Here is a 13,062-nt window from a genome sequence, read left to right on the forward strand (position 1 = left end):
CCGGTTTGTATGCACGGCACTCTACTGACGACCCTCTGTGTTGCAGCAGTCTACGTCACACCGCTGTGGGGCAAAGTCAGTACAGTCTGCACTTCCCGACAGACAAGTGGAATATTTAATCAAATACAGGAAAATAACAATCAAAACCCCAAATGGGAAGAACCTCAAGCAAAAGAAAAAAATAGATAGAAATATACATAACCAGATAAGTAAGTAGATTTTCGATGAACTTTTAGGGAAAGGGGCAAATAACTAGAAAACAAACCCATGTCTTAGACATGGTAAAACCAGCTACCAAACAAAAATTTGCAATGTGTTTTGGGCATTTTTCCAGTCCTTAAAGTTTCTTTACCTCCAGAAATAAAATAAAATTTTTGCTTAAAATTATCTGTGTCATGATTTCCAATTATCAAAAAAATTAAAATATGCTCATTACATGTCCTATTAGAGGAAAATAAACTGATACAGATTAGGAAGGTTTTTCAACACCAAATACTGACCTAAACAGTTACTCAGATTAAATTTTGAAAAGAACTCCCCATTTCTCAAGAACTGTGGCTGATCCAAAAATTCACTATGTAACTTTACTTATGCTATAAAGATGTAAAATGAAGACAAATTCTGTATATACTTCCATTCCTCAAGCTAGTTAATGGGAGGTGATGAAGCATTTCCAACTACAGCTGTAGCTATCCAAACAGCATCTAACCACAGGTTATCAATGAAGAAACATCCCGAGTCCCCTCTGCTGTCTGAGTCATCCCCACACACACTTTGCTCCTCTTATGCCTTAAAAGTTTTAGTGATACAAATATGTAGGCAGTATCTGTGACTTTTTCTTAAAATCGGGGTTCAGGAAAATAATGGATTCTATAAAAATATAAAAGCAAAATACAATTTTCTTCTTTGGTGAGATTTCAATTGAAAGCATGAGGTTCAACTACACAGGAGATCATTCAGGTCATTCCACATGCAAGTACTGGTACCTACCAGGGTACCAAGCACAGAGGGGTCACAGTGGAGAACTGTGAGTATGGGAACCAGACTGTAGTCCAGTAAGCGCAGAGCTTACCAACATCATTGATTAGATGTAAACAGCTCATTTCAAACTGCTGCTTTAGTGGTTCTTAGCATCCATCATCTTTGAGTCAGGCCACTATTCTGAATGATGCAAGCTGCGGAAAGGTCCTATAAGGTGTAGGAAATACTAGGATAATGTGGAATGTTGTCTCAGACAGGGAGGCCTCTAATTAGTGTCTAATGGAAGAGATGATAGTAGCACAGTGACGAGAGAGGGCCGGGTCCAGCTGCTGGAGAATATTGATGCAGACAGTCTTCGGCATTGCTGGCTGACGAGTAGCTATTACTTGTGACAGGAGCCTGAGCAGTCAGCCAGCCCCCAACCAGTCAGCCACATACGTTGTGTCATAGTGCCCCGGCTCTGCTGGGCCTGGGGCTCAGCAGGCTCTGAGGGTGCCCAGTAGGCCATCCAGATCCACCCAACCCAGAGTCACACATGCTCCTCATGGAACGCCCTCCCACAACACTTCCCACTCCACTCCTCAACAAGAACCCAGCCATGTGGAAACAAAGACGAACAAGAAAAGTGAGGGTTAATTGCAGTTTCTTCTGCTTCAGCAGGAAGGCATAATGAGCTTATGTTGATCATGTTCCGTGTCTAGTTAGCATAATAGAGAAAGCTGATGTTCCCAGTGAACCTGGCACCTGACAAATTTTAAAGCTAAAATGATGTTTGTTTATAAGCCATTAGAAGAAAAGAAACATAATTAGAAATCTTTGAGATTACAGTCATGCCAATCAATCAGTTCTAGCTTCTTTCCAGTACACCCTAATTACCTCATCAAGACGTCTAAAGAGCAATCGATAGTAATTATCTGATTACTATAGATCTTCATTATGTCCAAATTATCTCCCTGGGATGTCTCAAAGAAGATGCATTGTATTCGGGAGGTAATTGTACCCAACACTGTATAATCCACACCCCATTCCTACAATCAACGTAGATTGCCAGAGGATATGGAGAGCATTATCAGTTTTCTTGGCAGGGAGCACCATTGAAAAAAACCTAAACTGCCTATTGGCCATGACCTTGAAGTCAAGAAATCTAATACCACATTCTGAGTGCAAGGTCTGGGTTGGAGTCAGCCCAAGAATACGGCTCAGTCCTTAGCTTCTTGGGCATGACCTCAAAAGTCATGGTAAAGAGTTCTCCCTAGTGGGGAAAGAGACTGGGCTGGCTTGAGCCCTCTTTTGAGAGAAAAGACCAACCAAAGTTGCATTTTAAAGACAATGGGGCCAGAGAACACACTGTCTCCACTCTTAAGCTCTCCATCTCTCCACCAACCAGGAATGACACAAAGCTGCTACACAGAGCTGGGAGGAACCTGACTTTTTCTCCCCTTTGATTGGACATGAACCCTGGTGAAAGAGAAAGTGCTCATCAGGATGCATCCATGCTCAGAGCAGAGGTCCCTGAACACATCTGATTGCATACGCCCACCAGTCCAAAAATTGAGCATGCGTTTTGTTTATGTTTCTTTATATATTATATATCTATATTAATACAACAGTATGTTAATATATTACATTATAAAGTATACATAAGGTTAAAAGCTAAGATGAATAAACACAGAAGTACTAATATTGCCTTTTTTGCCCCAAAGCTTCGTTGGCCTGGTGTGTGAGCTCCGTTTTGGAGACTGCCGGCTCGGGCAGCTGTCCCTTCACACGTACTCCTGCAAATCAGCCCAGGCGTGAACGACTCAGCAAGAAGCATCCTTACCAAACTTACATTTAATGCTTTTTCCTGAAAAGCAGCAACTGTATCATCACCCTCAGGATGTAAAACTTCAAGGAAACATAACAAAGTAAAAGAGAAGACAACAACCAAAGCGCTAACTTAAAATATTAAAGTGTGAATTAAAGATATTACAATCAATCAATAAAACAACTCCTTGCAAACTCATGTCACCCAAAGCCACACGGGGGTGGGAGATGAGTTGCCGCATGGAGTGATCCTGTAGACAAACCCTGTGTCAGAAGACAGAGCAGCAGCCCACTCGATAGGCTACTCAGCCTGCTGTTCCATACTGTTATGGTTTAAGCAGTATAATTTCAGATACTTTATAGCTGATCTCACTTAAAAATACTGCAACTTGTATTTCCAAAAGCTTGATTTTCTGAATTCTTTCTGTATGAAATAATTTTGGTTATTATACATATGATACAGATACGTAAGAGAACATAAAAATAACAGATGTGTGAATCCATAAAGATACAGCCTTACAGTTAAACTCTTTCCTCTCCTTAATCTTCCTGGAAGCCTTCATTCAACATCAGGAACACACATGCTTTGCCAGGAACCATGTCAGGCTCTGGGCACACAAACAAGTAGGTCCCCGTTTCTGCCTCAGACCACTCCCGGTCCATGGCGGGAGACCAACATATACACACATAAGAGCAACATAGTGTGCTTAGCTCCAAGACAGCTTCCAGACAGGCTGTTCTTGGATCGCAATGGTTAGGATATATCACACACCTTAAAAGAGAATAGGAACAAAATATATTTAAGGTCAAAAGATTTAGGAAGTCTTAAGAAAAATATTGTGACCTTGAAATGAAATGCCATAATAGGAATTAGGATCATTTAGGCTCTTTGTTCTCAGAAATATAAATGTCACCCTCCTTTGCAAAGGTTGTCCTCCCTCCTGGCACCCCCCCCCCCCGCCCCCTTGTTTTGGCTCTGGGTGAATCTACCTGTTGCTTGGATGAGCTTGCTCTGCCTCTGTGAGAAGGGTCACTTTCTGACGTCCTTGGTCCATTGTATCTCCAGCCCTCCAACTTAACTTTGAAAAGACTCTTGGGGGCTGGTTATCCACAGAGGTGTGTCTAGCCCATCCCTCCACCAGAACACACATGAACCCCAGTCTAATGTCACCAGAAGCAGGCCCCTGTGCATCAGAGCCCGGTGCCCGCCGGGATCTGGGCAATCCTGTAGGATGGCTGTTTCCCCAGAGTGGTGGCCGCCCCAACGCAGGCTCCTCAGTGGCTCTGAGGGCAGTATTGATTCAGAGAGCCTGTGAGGGATTGCTCGAAAGGCAGGGACAAGGGATCCCACATTAGAAACAAGCAGCTTCCACAACAACCAATTAAACCGAGACATTATCCATGCCAAGCCATTAGCCTGGGCCTCTGAAGAGCCACCATAAATCCAAGCTGTTTTAAAGACCTGTGGTACAAAGGGAGCCCCTCTGGCCTGTACTCAGAACTCTCCAGGCTCTGAGACACAGGACCTGCCCTCGCTAAAGCCTGACGGAGCGAGGCTGGAGGGACGAGCCGTCCCCCTCCCCAGCGGCGGGGTCCTGGCCCAGAACTCTCCGGCCCGCGTTACTGCCGGGCTGGACTGCACCTGCCCGCTGCCGCTCTTCCTCCTCCGCCGGGTCCTTCCCAGCCTGGGCAAAGTCCCCCTAAGGGGGGGTCTCACAGCCAGTGCGAGCCCACGAGAGCCCCCAGGCGACACAGCCGCACACACTGAGGTGCTCGGAGTGCGCGCCGAACAATGTGACAAGTCTCTGCCCGAGTGCGGAGCAGGGACTTGGCGCCGGGAACCGTGCGAGGTTCTCCACGCTCTACACCTCGTCCTCGGATCACCCTCATCCTGCGCCGGAGCTCGCCTCCTCTCCCCCCCGCCGCCCTCCTCGGGGCGCCTGTCTTGGCTTCTCGTCCCTCCGGAGGTGACCCCCCCTCATCTGTGCGTCATTACCCTTCAGCTTCTCCCGCTCTCTCTCGTTTGCCTCCACTTACTCTCCTATCACTCCTTTCCTTGTCTTATTAGAACTCTTATCAGCTAGAGAAAGGAGGAAACTAACGGAAAGCTCCTATAACGCATTAAAATCTGGTCGGGAAGAGCAGGCTGCAGGGGGTCAGGCGAGGCTGGGTTTTGTTTGCTCTCGCTTGTTTCTCGGTGTGGTCTGGTTGTGACGTGTCCGCGCACTCTATCGTTGATGGAGACACAGGCCTTGAGCCGGCTCTATTTACTGCGCCAAGGACCTGGGGCGGCGCCAGGAACCGGAGCAGGTGGAGGCGGCGCTGCGGCGCAACAGCTAAGCTCAGCGCCCGGAGGGGAGGGCAGACAGGCAGTGAGCCCGGCAGCAGCCAGCCTGGCACTCCGGGGTGGTGGGTTGTGCGACGAGCGGCTGCACGGCTCCGTGGAGAGGGACCCACCTCCACGCTTCGTCCTGGCGCTGGACCAAGCACCACAGGCCAAGGGGTGCCTTCATCAGGCTTCTGCGTAGGGACACGAGGCTCTCAAAGGCACAAAGAACAAATCCGCAACCGGTCAGTGTGCCATGCGTTAACCCTCAAAAGACCAACCCTCAAGGACTGTGCTAGCTGGAGTTTAAAAACATCACATCTCCCATCAGATTTTATGGAACCTGTCTCACTCCTATTCATTCTGTAATCCTGTGTTGAAACCCGCCCTTGTCATTTGGGGATGAAAAATTTCTCTCTTTGCTACTGTGGCTGTCACCGCTGTCGCTGTCACAGCCCTGGGCCTGTACTCGTCCAAAGCAGAGGCCAAAGAGAGCAGCCAGGCTTCTCTCCTGTTCCCTGCCAGCTTTCCAGCCGCGCTGCTCTCAGCTCTTTGAGTGCTGACTCCTCCTCTGGCCTCAGGCCTCAGGCTGCAGAGCCGGCTGTGGGGACATCTGACTGTCAGCCTGCCTCTCCCACCTGGTCCGGTCAGCTCAGCGCTGTGGGCGCTGGCCGTGCTGCGCTCCTTTCTCTTCCTGTGCTCACGCCAGGGTGCTGCGCTCTCCCCCTGAGTCTGTCTGCAGTACTTCATCCCCATAATAACAAGGTTGGACTCCGGTGACCATGTGCAAACACTTCCCGTCAAGTCACTTCGTTTCTAGGGCTCTGCCTTCTGCTCCTGCAGCTGCTGCAGCCACGGATGCTTGGTCTGAGCTGCCACTTCCAGCCTGCCCAGTCAGGGCGGTCTGTGACTCTTCTAAAGCAAAATGCCACAGGGTGACACTCAGAGAAGTGGCCATGTCACTGGTCCACTTCTGGGCACACTTCTAAGGAAAAGATGATCTCTCACATCTACATACTAGGAATAGGACTTTTTAGGTTGTTCTAGAACTTCTGAAGTCATCTTGTATTTATTTTCACCCTTGAGCATGTTTTTTTTAACCTTCTTGCTAGTTTTCTCTTTCTGCAGTATAAACTTAGTGACTTTAAACCACACAAATTTATTACATTACCTGTAGGTCCGATTCTGACACAGGTCCCCCTGAGCTAGAATCAAGGTGTTAGTAGGGCTGCCTTCCTTTCCGGAGACTCTAGGGAAGAATGTGCTTTTTTGTCTTCTCCACCCTCCAGAGGTTCCCCCATTCTTTGGCTCATGGTCCCCTTCCTCCATCTTCAAAGTCAGGAATGGCACATCTCTCTGATCCTTCTTGCATGGCCATATCTCCCTTTCACCAGAGCTGGGAAAGGTCCTCCACTTTTTTGTTGTTGTTGGTTTTTTTTTTTTTTTTTTTGCTGAGGAAGATTCGCCCTGAGCTATCATCCACTGCCAATCTTCCTCTTTTTGTATGTGAGCTGCCACCACAGCACGGCCACTGACAGACGAGTGGTGTAGGTCTGTGCCCAGGAACCCAACCCGGGCCACTGAAGTGAAGTGCACCAAACTTAGGGTCTCCACTTTTAAGCACCAAGTAATTAGACCAGACCCACCCTGATAATCCAGGATAATCTCTCTATCTCAAAGTATGTAATCTTAATCATATCTGCAAAGTCCCTTTTGCCATGTAAGGTAATATATTCAGAGGTTCTGAACATTGTGTGTGAATATTGTTGGGGGGCCATTATTCTGGCTGCCATAACTTCTATTTTCTCTTCTCTCTTTCCTCTCTCTTTCTCAAAAAAACATTCAACATGGCAGGTCATTTCCAAAATATATGATAGGGGCAAGGCCAAGTCTCATGAGAAGACGATAAAGATGCGGTAAATGTAGAGGCATCAAAAAGATCCCTGTCCCTACACAGATGACCAACTAGCCTGCCACCAAACTGAACTCACACTACAATTAGATCACAATTAGAGTTAATATCTTCACCAAGCCATTATATTCAAAATACTGTTATAATGTAAATGCCCACCTAGGGATAATTAACATTATTGAGTGCCATTTTGTGCCAGGAAATTTAACAACTTCGATCCCCTTGAATCTTCTAATGGTCCTTGATGTAGACCAAATGAGGGTCCACAGAGGGCAAGTTCAATGACCAGGGCCACAGAGCTGATGAGCGGCAGAACCAACGGAGTCAGCCAGCCTAACTCAAGCTTTGCTTCCACACCACACTTCCCTCCATATACTTAGCAGGGAAAACACATTTGTAACTTTTAACATACTTTTCTTGTTATTGTTAGCTAACATGTGTGACATGTATGAATATATTAATTTAATTCCAGAGACCAGGATCCTGAAAGCACGAAACACAGGTCAGGCTACTTTTGAGGTTTTTTGTGGAAATGAAAGAAAAGATACGGTTAATGGGGCCAATTCAATGGAGGGCCATCTTTCGTAGGCAGAGAAGAGGCAGGCCTAAGGTGTTCTGGGTGCAGGAAGGTCGCGGCTTGCCATGCAGGGTGCATTGAAAGGACACTGGGGAGGAAGGCATCGGGTGGAGGATGAAAATAAAACCTTTTACAGGCTCCTACGACTGCAGCCTGAGAAACCAAGTCTCACACAGTTCTCAACTAGACTTCCTACTTCTTCGCGTTCCTCCTGTCTTTTCATGTAATATGATCTTTCACGGGGTGACTGCACTCTGCTACAGCCTGGATGAGGGTGTGTGAAACTGAAGACGTCCAAAGAAAATCCTTCTTCATGCCAAATGACCACATCAAGACAGCCAATTTAGGTGAATACACATCATTTGGTTTGTGTCACATACAGAGTTGTCAGAAATTCTATAAACATCACCCACTGCCCATATCGTATGAAAATAACTCCTCCTCTAGGTTCTGAATCTCAGAGCTTAGTGTAAACCCCTTTATTACGAAAGGAGCATCTCATAAGTTGTACCCTTAGGATAGCGGGGCAGAAATTACTTATGTCAACGTACATGTGTGTTTCTCCCTGAGTGTTTTAAAACTTACCCCAAATATAACCTTGTTCTCTATTAATTTCTGGTCTACTTCTATTAGGATTTAAGTCTTTGCAAATAATGGAAACACCAATATTATTAGTTTAATCAACTGAAGAGGAGGAAGAGAGGAAAAGCTGTGACACACCCGGCTCAATCTTTTCAGTAGCTGTGACCTCTGTATTTGAGAATAGAATTGCTTCTAAACTCTTCTCACATTCTAAGCATCTTTATCTCTTCACACGCCACTGGTCCTTCTAGCACATGCACAGGAAAAAAACCCACCTGGAAGGTGTATAAAAGAATTCCCCTGTCTCCCAGCAGCCTTGACTTTTACTCCAGCAGTCACTGTCAGCATTCTAATTCTACATCAATGCTTCCACATTGCTAAATGCAGCTTTTAACTTGCAGGTGACCATTTTTGCCCCCAGGCATAACAAAACTCAGAGACATTGTTACAAAAGCTGCCAAACTCAAAAAGGTGGGTGGGAAGATGAAAGAATGCATCAGGGTTGCTTGAGACTGATGTGGTGGTCTCCTGCCCATCCCCCCCCTCCACCTCCATATGGACAATATAAGCACATATGATAAAAAGTGGGAATTAATAGTCTTGATGTGTTCAGCCCCAGATACCAGGCCACAGTCTTTTTCTAATAGCTCTCCGGACTGTGGAGTTCTGACGCCTGAGAATGAGTGCTCCACCGGGCTTCCCTTGCTGCCCTGGTCCAACATTCTGTGAGGCTTTCTACGATTCAGAAAGCGTCCCCAGTACACAGCAGTAACTATAAGAAAATATCCAGTCCAGGGAGACCCACCTTCGGGCATCATTTGCCATGCTGCAGATGGAGGTGGTAGGGCAGCTGGATTAAAGCATAAACAGAGAAGCAGAGCTCCTTTTCATCAGAGCCGGCCTAGATGGGGGAGGCTGAAATGAAAGGTTTGAAGGGTAAAGGACAGCAGCTGAGAGAGTGTCCCCGGAGCGGTACAACAGGCGCCAGGTCACTGCAAAGCACGACGGGGCTGTGATGCAGTCAGGGACTGAGCGAGAGCGGGAGAGACTTGGAAGGAGTGCCGTGTGAAATCTGATGAGTCAAGAAGAGAGAAATAAAAGGACTGTGGAGAAGCCGGAGAGGCACGGCTTAGGGCAGATACCTTCAGAGTATAAGAGACTCCATCAGAAATTTATGGTTTTTAAAAGCAACTCAACAGCCTGGATGTATAAGTAGAGGGCTTGTTCAGTGGAGGTCATCTTTAGCCATGGAAATTAGAAAAACCTGCAGCAGTTCCAGAGGGCAAGAGATTTCAGAGAGGAAGTGGGTTCCCGGTAGACATGGGTAAGAGCAGATGAGGGTTTGTGGACCAGGAGACCAGGCGGCGAGAGGGAGGTCTTCCTTCAGAACAGAGGGCAGCTCGGTGGTGGAGAGATGGAAGGTCAATGGCTGTGGTCAGAAAGGCGGAGACTCACAGGGGGAGATCCTGGTGCAGTTGCTAATGAGGATGAAATCTAGAGCGTGTCTACACTGGCAGATAGATAACGTGGGATGATGTGAAGGCTACTAGAATAAATTGGGGCACAGGAACTGTGATTAAGTGGTGACCTTGAGTTTGAGAGGATGATGGGAATAATGAGTGGGAAGAAAGGCCATGAGGCAGGTACTGCTAAGGTAGGGATAGTACCAGAGGGATTCTGTGCTGAGGAACGGAAATGGGTGATGAATAACGGAATAACAGAATAAAGAACAGCAGAAGAAAGTGCTAGCCCTTGAAGTCGAGCAATGCTGTAGAAGTGGTCGTGGGGTATGAGAAGTACTGGAACTTTTCCCCTTGGCCTCGTGATTACAGGGAGTGGACCCACCACGGGGACTGGGAGGGACGCCATGTGACTTGGAAGATCCAGTTGCAGTTAATGTGAGCGGGTGAAGGACTGGGGAGAGAATGATTTGAGAATGTAGGAAAGTTTGTCCTTAATAGGATTACAGTTCCCAAAAGATCTGTGCAAGTGTTTCGGTTAACAGCTCTTAACCTTGGCTGCACAGCAGAATACCCCAGGGAGTGCTAACAAAATCCTCAATAACCAAACCAATTAGATCAGAACTTTTGGGTTGGGATGCTGGAGCGAGTCTTTTTTGAAGCTCCCCAGCTGATCCCTCTGTGTGCGGGATAGAGAACTCCCCACTTAGGAAGAGCTTGAGTGAGGGAGGGGTGGGCCTGAAGAAGGAGGAGGTATTTGGAAGGAGCGATGGAAAAGCTGGTATTATGGGTAAGAGCGATTAGGAAGCAGGGAGTTGGGAGAGAGACTGGTCGGGAACATTAGCAGGCAGTGTGCCAAGACTGCAGAATTTAGGTAACGAAGGTCCTGTCTGAGTTATCAGCCCCAAACTTCCAATTCAAGTGTGGGTGTGAGGCAGCGTTCGTGGGACTGAACTAATCATCTCTTCAGTATGTTGGATAGACCGTTTACCTATAACTAGGATTTTGGTTTCTGCATTATTAAAAGGCCACGAGGTGCAAGAAGGCCTTATCCATTATTCATGTTTGTTTCAGGCTAAGTGCTGGGTCCCCAGATGCTGAGAATTTACAAATGTCTATTTGGAAAGCACTGACCAGGATACAAACGGCTCTTGGGTTGCTTTCACTGCTTAAACCTATTTGTCAGTCTTTCTCCGTGTTGACTAATTGGAATAATCAAAATTATTTAATGAAGTATTACTATTTTTTGCATGGATTTGTGTGTGTCTGTTGGGAAGAAAGGTCAAGAGTGCCCGAGTGTAAAAACTGTGTGTGTGAATATAAAATAGGTGTATCAAACATTTCAAATATGATGGAGGTCTTCTATGATATGCTTTTTGCAATGATTTTTCTTGGAATTGTTAAAAAAATTTGCTTTAATCAGACCCCATGGCTCCCCTACAAACACAGTTTTCCCTAAGAAGAATTTAAGCCCAGGATGATTTCTATCCTGACAGTGTCTCAGAAGTATCACATTTGCAAGGAATATAAAAGAAATAACCTTAAGCTTTACACTAGAGCTGTGTGTTCACATCATTTATTCAACTTCAGAAACTCCTATGGGCTCGACCATCAAAAATATATCCAGCGACTGATTACCTCTCATCCCCTCCATGGACCCAATGTGCAACACCCAGTTTTCATGACCCAGAAATACTAACTGGGTGGAAACCCCAGAAGGAAATGCCCTGATTTTCAGACACAATTTCTTCTCTTGCCTTCCTTGACATATTTTTCTTCCACTTCTCTTCCTCCTCTGGGTGCTCACCCTTCTGTAACTCCTTTGCTGGCTGCCCTTCCCCCTCCCTTGCAATGGCAGTGCTCCCCTTGGCCCCTATGCTGTAGGGTACGGCTCTTTGAGCAATCCACTTTAGGTGTGGAGAGTCCAGACTGCAGCCAGCTGCCTGGGCGAGAAGCCTGCTTTCCCCACTCAATAGCTGTGTGACCTAGAGCAACTTACTTAACCTTCCTGTGCCTTGGATTGCGCATCTATAAAATGAGGACAATGGTATCTTACCAGGGTTGTTGTAAAGATCAAATGAGTTAATAAAAAATATTTAGAATCTTGCCAGGCACATAGGAAGTTCTCAGTAATATTTATTGTTTTCATTATTATTTTCTCCCTCTACTCTCCCTTGATATTCTCCCTGATCACCACGGATGACAAATATCAATATTATAGAGTTGGTTCCTGCGTCCCTCTCTCAGGATCTGCTCTCAGTTCGGAGAGCTACACTCATATTTCTAACTCTCCCTTGGGCATCTTTGTCCTGATGTCTAATTCATACCTCTAACTCAATATTCCAAAAGCAAAAGCACCATATCCACACCCCAAAGCTCCCTGCCCCTTGAGTTTGCTACTGTTACTTAGAGGCAGACTTGACCTTCTGCTCCCCCAGTCAGTGTTAGTTACAGGTCCTGCAAGAGTTACTTGAACAGGATCTTTCACACCTATTCCCTTCTTCCCACTCTTCTGTCATCACCTCAGCTCTACTGTGCTTTACTTCTTAACTTGACTCTATCTTTTCACTGACGTCAGACTAATATTTCTAATGTATTTCCAATCATGTCTTTCTTCTGTTTAAATCTCTCCATTAACTCAAGAAACTGAATCTCCACTCCCCCCTCTGGCAGTCAAGGTCCATCCCAACAAAACTGCCATCTATCATTCTAGGATTACTGGAAATAATATGCCCATGTAGAGTCTGTATTTATTGTTCCGTCTGTGTTTCTTCATGCTGTTCCCTTCACCTGGAGATCTTGTATTTTTTTCCCATTACTGCTGGTCAAACCCTACCTTTCATTAGGGCCAATGTTAAATGTTAGCTCCTATCCAGATTTCCTCCAGATAACATGATGCCTCCGTCTCCTGAACTCCCGTAGAATGTTGCGTTCATCTACGGCATTTATCACACTCCAACCTGTCTCCAAGTCTTTGGCATACTTCTTTTATTCCTCCTTCTAGATCATAACTTCTTCAAAGGCACTTACTATATCCTTTAAAGCTTCAAGTGGGATAACATAAACGGCAATAACAGCACCAGGAATTAAGCTCATTTATTCTGCAAAGCAGCAGCTTGTTGTCAACTGCTAACCCTCCTCCTCACAGTGCTCATAAAAAGAAGGGGGAAGCATATCAATGAAGCAGCACACCAGAGGAACACACAGTGTGAGCAATTATGCCAATTCCTTTTATGGGAAGAACACAGCTGAAATAAACATGGAAGCAGATTATTTACCATCCACGGGTCTCGTTGCCAAATTCTTCCACTTCTAAATTTTTCATTAAAAGAAATCAAGGAAGGTAAACAAAAGTAGCCCTTGGGAGGAATGAGCATAATGGAAACAACTCATTTATCAGCATGGCCTCAGAGAAATG

The 13,062-nt window shown here is 46.0% G+C and overlaps 1 protein-coding gene across 1 annotated transcript in view; it reads right to left on the reverse strand.

Moving 5' to 3' along the window:
* Positions 1-13,062, reverse strand: part of UNC5C (unc-5 netrin receptor C) — a 362,397-nt gene that overhangs the window by 13,733 nt on the left and 335,602 nt on the right. The window lies entirely within an intron of this gene.

Source organism: Diceros bicornis, chromosome 8 (assembly GCF_020826845.1).
Source record: "Diceros bicornis minor isolate mBicDic1 chromosome 8, mDicBic1.mat.cur, whole genome shotgun sequence".
In the NCBI taxonomy this organism is placed as follows: Eukaryota; Metazoa; Chordata; class Mammalia; order Perissodactyla; family Rhinocerotidae; genus Diceros; species Diceros bicornis.